Source organism: Colossoma macropomum, unplaced genomic scaffold, assembly GCF_904425465.1.
Source record: "Colossoma macropomum unplaced genomic scaffold, Colossoma_macropomum, whole genome shotgun sequence".
Taxonomy (NCBI): Eukaryota; Metazoa; Chordata; class Actinopteri; order Characiformes; family Serrasalmidae; genus Colossoma; species Colossoma macropomum.
The window spans coordinates 9,905,167-9,911,166 of NW_023494810.1; positions in this window are offsets into that span (position 1 = coordinate 9,905,167).

Here is a 6,000-nt window from a genome sequence, read left to right on the forward strand (position 1 = left end):
CATTCCGGAAGGAAGAGTAAAGCACAACGCCGATGTCACGGTAGAAATAAGGTGCAAAACATTATGCATTCTTTTGCTTAGGGACGAGAAGCGTTGCGGTAAAGCGCTGCTAAACAACAAGCTAATTTCATACTACTCAAATAGATTTAAGGGAATAAAACTATCAATAGCGTTTAGTTTAATTTTGACATTTGCTATCAGCTGACTGACTCTTGATAAACTCGCTATTTTCCCACTAAATGTTCAACGTATAATAATTTACATTGTGACTGGCTAGTAACATTAGCTAATGCCAGGCCCACACTACAGGGTTTTAAAAATCCTTACCAATGTTGAAAAAGTGAGAGACCCCACACATTATCACATTTTTCTCAATTGTTTTTTAATCACTGTTAGTCATCAGTCCCTACACTACTCAATCTGCTCTGAGTGAAACACCACACTCTTTCAGATTATGCACGTGAACAAGAGCCTGACCGATGGGTCCGATTCTCAAAACCTCACAGGAGTTTCTCACAAACTGCTAAATAACCTGACTTTAGATCTAAATAAACATGTTGGTGATGTATTTTTCTGCACAAGAAAAGCCAAGCAGGAGAAAAATTGTGGATGAAGCCATCGTTGACAGTAAGGAGTCAACGGGGCTTATACATACTGCAGCTCAAGCTTCAGGTGAATACATACATATATACATACACATAAGGTGAATACATATATATAGGTAGGTCTGTACACACTGACAAGTTCTGTTCAGCTCGACTCTCGTTGATTGACGGTCTTTCAGGCGTGTTGTCAACATCGTGTTTAACAGGAGAATTGCTGTCCACCCCACACTACAGTAAACTGAGTCATTAATACTGAATGTTTATTGAATGTTTAATATTTACGATTTATAATTGGGGCCCCGACTGGACTGGGAGTAGACTGGAAGAGTAAAGATTGGGTTATAGACACCCCACACCATGGTATAACCTGAGACCATCATTTAAGATCAACCTGATATCGGGACACCTTTGTGAATGAACTGATTAGCAGTGGTCAGTTTATGTTAAAGACTTTAAATTGGCTGCTTTTTGTTTAGCAAGTTTCACGTCACCTGCTGTGGATTTCTGGTCAGAGTTTAATATAGGTAATAGTACAATACTGGCTGGCACTTTTCTTGGTCGCTGTGGGTTGTCCACCTGATGCGCCTGGCATAACTCATATATCAGATTTGACTGAAATCCTTGTTAGTAGTATGTGTTGTTTTCAACATTGGTCTGGTTTTAAAAGATATCTTTGCAATTCATTGTGGCTCTTGTAGTACATCAGAGATGAGTGAGATATTGAGTAGTCATGAAAATCTAAGAAATCAAATGGTGAGTTATGAATAATAATAATCAAATTAGCTGCTGGTGTATTTTTTTGGAATAATTCCTGTACCTGGATAACAAATTTGTCTGAAATGCCGGTGCCTACAGTATATATGTGGTTTTGACTTCAGCTATTAAGTAACATAAATAGTCATACTATGAAACGCAGGTTTAACACCTCTTCATCCCTCAACACTACTCACTGTTTATTTGTTGTTAACCACTCTGAGAAAGATAAGAAACAGTGGTGCCAGTGCTTGACACGTCTTGTTCCTACAGCTCAATATATTTGACTCTGTTTATATTCCAGTGGACCCGCTCATCTGTCTCCCAGGCTGTGCTCGGTGAGCTGGGCAGCAGAGCTAAGACAAGTGTCCGTAGCAACCCATCACCACCTCCAATGACAGAGGGCGCCAGGGGGAGACAATAAACGTCTCCACTAGTGAATTTATAGACAGTCGATGTCTCTATCTCTCTCTCTGCTCTCCTCTGAAAAGGCGCTCTCACTGGAGCGTGAATGCCACAGTACATGCCCCTGGTCATGTTGTTGATTACAACAAACTATTTGAAAAGGAACATGCTAATGGAAATAAAGAAAATTCTGTAAAATAAAGAGTATCCATACATGCTGCCATATCAGCGATCATCTAGCATTGTTTGGATAGTTTAGATAAAATTTGATCCATGTCTGCCCTACAGGCCAGAAATATTAAATAAACATGAAGAATTAATTTTATTTAGGACTGGAACCACTTATTGATTTATTGATAATTACTAATAAAACCATGAAATCGCTAGGTAGAATTGATATTTTCTTTCCATTTTGTATACACTGGCATTCTTCTCATAACCTGCCTGAAACTGACTAATTGAGCACTACCGAAGGCAAAGTTGTTAATAAATTAATAAAATTAAACTTAGTAATGTAACTTATTTTGGTTAGAAACTATTTCACCCCTTGTTTTGAAAGTGGCTGCAAACTTGCATTCTAGATAGAAGATACACTATATTGCCAAAAGTATTCACTCACCCATCCAAATCATTGAATTCAGGTGTTCCAATCACTTCCATGGGCGCAGGTGTATAAAACCAAGCACCTAGGCCTGCAGACTGCTTCTACAAACATTTATGAAAGAATGGGTCGCTCTCAGGAGCTCAGTGAATTCCAGCGTCATACCGTGATAGGATGCCATCTGTGCAACAAGTCCAGTCATGAAATTTCCTCGCTACTAAATATTCCACAGTCAACTGTCAGTGGTATTATAACAAAGTGGAAGCGATTGGGAATGACAGTAACTCAGCCAACTTTCTGCAGAGTCAATCTCTACAGACCTCCAAACTTCATGTGACCTTCAGATTTGCTCAAGAACAGCGTAGAGAGCTTCATGGAATGTGTTTTCATGGCCGAGCAGCTGCATCCAAGCCTTACATCACCAAGCACAATGCAAAGCGTCGAATGCAGTGGTGTAAAGCCCGCCGAGTTGAAGCTGTTATAGCTGCAAAGGGTGGGCCGATATCATATGAAACCCTGTGGATTAAGAATGGGATGTCACTCAAGTTCATATGCGTGTGAAGGCAGACAAGCGAATACTTTTGGCAATATTTTGTAGATTCTGCTGGTTTGGGTTCATTGCTGTTTCTTCTCTTTAAATAATGTACATGTGGCTTGTGAGCTAATAACAGTGCCCCTTGTGGAAAAACATCAGACTTCTTAACAAGTGTGAGTGAGCAAGCTCTAAAGCCACATCCACATCAGTGGTGACCAGCACTCTTCCTGGAGATCTACCTTCCTACATCCCCAACCGCGAAACTAACACTCTGCCTTTGGCTAATCAAGAACGTTTGATCAGGTGGCTCAGGTGGGGTTGATTAATGTTGGAGCTAAAGTCTGCAAGAAGGTAGATCTTCATGAGCAGGGTTGGTGTCTACTGTTTGGAAATTCAGTTACAGATGCCTATGGGAAACCAGGAAGCATTATATTTTCATTATTTTACACTTAGGCTGTAAGGAAATTGTAGAGAATTTTCCTCAGATGGTATGTCTCATACTGAGGAAACCTACAACAGAGAATGTACTCTAGTTCTCTGTCAGTTCTGTTTCCCAACACAGCGATTGTTGCCCTTGAAACATTATTATTGGGTTACTCGTCAATCATCAACAATATCCAGTTACCTCACCTCATCACACAGGCCGATTTGGTTGTGGGCAAATGGACTTAAATGTGAAATAATTTCAAAATCACTGCTTGCTTCCATAGTTGTAACTTGACCTGCATGAACTTAAATGCTGCATGCACCATGGACTGTTACCATAGTCTGCAGTGTCCCATTTTTCTATCTTCTCATGAGTCAGCACACCGCTAGTCTTATCATCAAAGTAAAGGGTGCTGTACTCTAGGACTATTTTAATCTCTCTTGTTCCATTAATTAGCAAATGAAATTGAAACTCGTGGTCTGCTGCTAGATGGAAGAATGACTTGTGAAGGATTGGAGGTTGCCAGGGAACACAGGAGAGCCTTGAAGTTGAATCTGAAGTTAAGAAGGCCCCCCAGAAGTGTACACCCTCATTTAAGTACAAGAGCATTTAATAAGATCCAACATGAAGAGTAGAGATTTAATAGGATGTTTCCACGGACTATGCCGTTTATTCTCAGAAGTATTTGAATTATGCCACTTTGTTACTGCCACAGCTGAGGTAGAAGAATATTAATAAGAAGATTGAATCTAAATAGACTAATATAAATACCTTCAAACCAGCTTCATAAACAGTCACAGCAAGCAGAGTTAATTCAGTTTTTAATGCCCTCCCAATCAATAGGCCTACAATGTACTCAGCACATCTACCATTTCAGCAATAATGGACACTAGTAATAAAGAATGGGTCTTTTATATGAGCTAATAAATATCCTTCCAGCTCACTGATGGTGTTACCTGAAGAGGAAGGAGTAGAGGTTCTTTTATGGTGTAAATTTACCTGCAACTGTGGTCTAGCAAAAAATGAAAAGTTGTTAGTTAAACTAGTAGTGGGCGCCGTACTGGTTCCTCTGATATACCAGTTGAAATTCTTCTTAAGCTATGAGTTTTGGCATTACCGTTATACCAGTATGCCACAAATAAATGCAGATAACATAACGTACATACAGTGTAAAATGCCAATTCCTTCACCTGCTGTGTAATGAGTTGCAGTCTAAGGTAAATTAGCCCAGTTTGTTGTTGAAGGATCTAACATCAGAATCTTGAGGTTAGCTGTTATCCGTTAGCCTAGCATGGAGACTAGCCCATGCACGTCACTTGTCCAGCTGCTTCGAGCTGTGGTCTTGGGCCTGGACCTCACTACAAGCTGAGAGGCTTCACAGCTTCTCAGCTAATACTGTTAGCATGAATGACTTGTAATATTTACCAGATTCCACAACAACTGTTGATAAAACAGATGAACATATGAGACAAATGACAGGAAATTCTGACATAAAACAGCATTTAGCACCTTTTTGCTGGGCTTAGGCTACGTTTACACAGCAGGTAAAAGTGGCCCAAATCTGATCTTTTTCCTCATATGTGACACAGATGTGTCATCTGTGTGGCTGTGTGAACAGCAAAAAACGCATTGAATCTGACATTTTCAATTCCGATTTGAGACGCTTTCATATGTGGTACAATCCGATCCGTATCCGATCCGCGGCAATGCGACTCAGTCTGAACAGCCAGATCAGAATTCATGCGACTTTTACGTCAATCCAACTCGACATTCGTCATAATTTCGCGCTGCTGAGACTCATTTAGGCTGATGTTTCTGTACTAAAAATTAGAAGGGACTCATCAAACCGCTCCGGGTTTGAAGAGGTTTCGAACGAAATGGCCGAACGTGGCCGGAGGAGCCCGAGGCTGCGCCGTCAGAGAACAGTTAAAAGAATCCGAGGACATGAACCAAAGAAGTGGCCGAATATCGCGCCCTTTTTACCGCGAACTCAAACACACTGTGGGTGATGAGTCCAGCTGTCAACCACTGGAACTTTATAATCACTCCTGTGATGCTGGTGAAGACGAAACTGAAAGCTGTGGGAGCGTCTGGCGCTCGCTGGCCGTCATGACTGTTTACCCTCGGATGAGCCGCCACGTGAAGCATTGTTCTTTTGCGCATGCGGGTCGGTTTAGGGGCTGATCTGTTCAGACTGATGTCGCATACAGGTCACATTTAAAAGATAATGTGAACAGCCAAACAAAAAAAATCAGATTTGGTGAGAAAATCAGATTTGGGCCACTTTTACCTGCTGTGTGAACGTAGCCTTAGAGAAGCCGCTGTGTGTTTATATGCAGAGGAAAGTGAGGAACAGTGATGTCACATATCGCTAACATTCAGTTCCTGCATTAGGTGGCTAATTCAGCAGACTCGTCTTGGTTAATGCTAACACGCTGTCTGTGAGCAAATTGGGCCATATTCCATCCTCACAGGAGTAAGATAGGCAGATAGCTAAGCTAACAGGCTAACAGTAATAATCAGACACAGGCTTTACTAAAGAAGTCAACATCCACACAGACACATCCAAAGTAAAGAATGTTACTTTGAATGCCTTTTACAAGATTCAAATGTCAGTGTTGGAGCAACATAGCTGCTATAATATATGTGAATATACACCTTGTTAGCTTGGTGC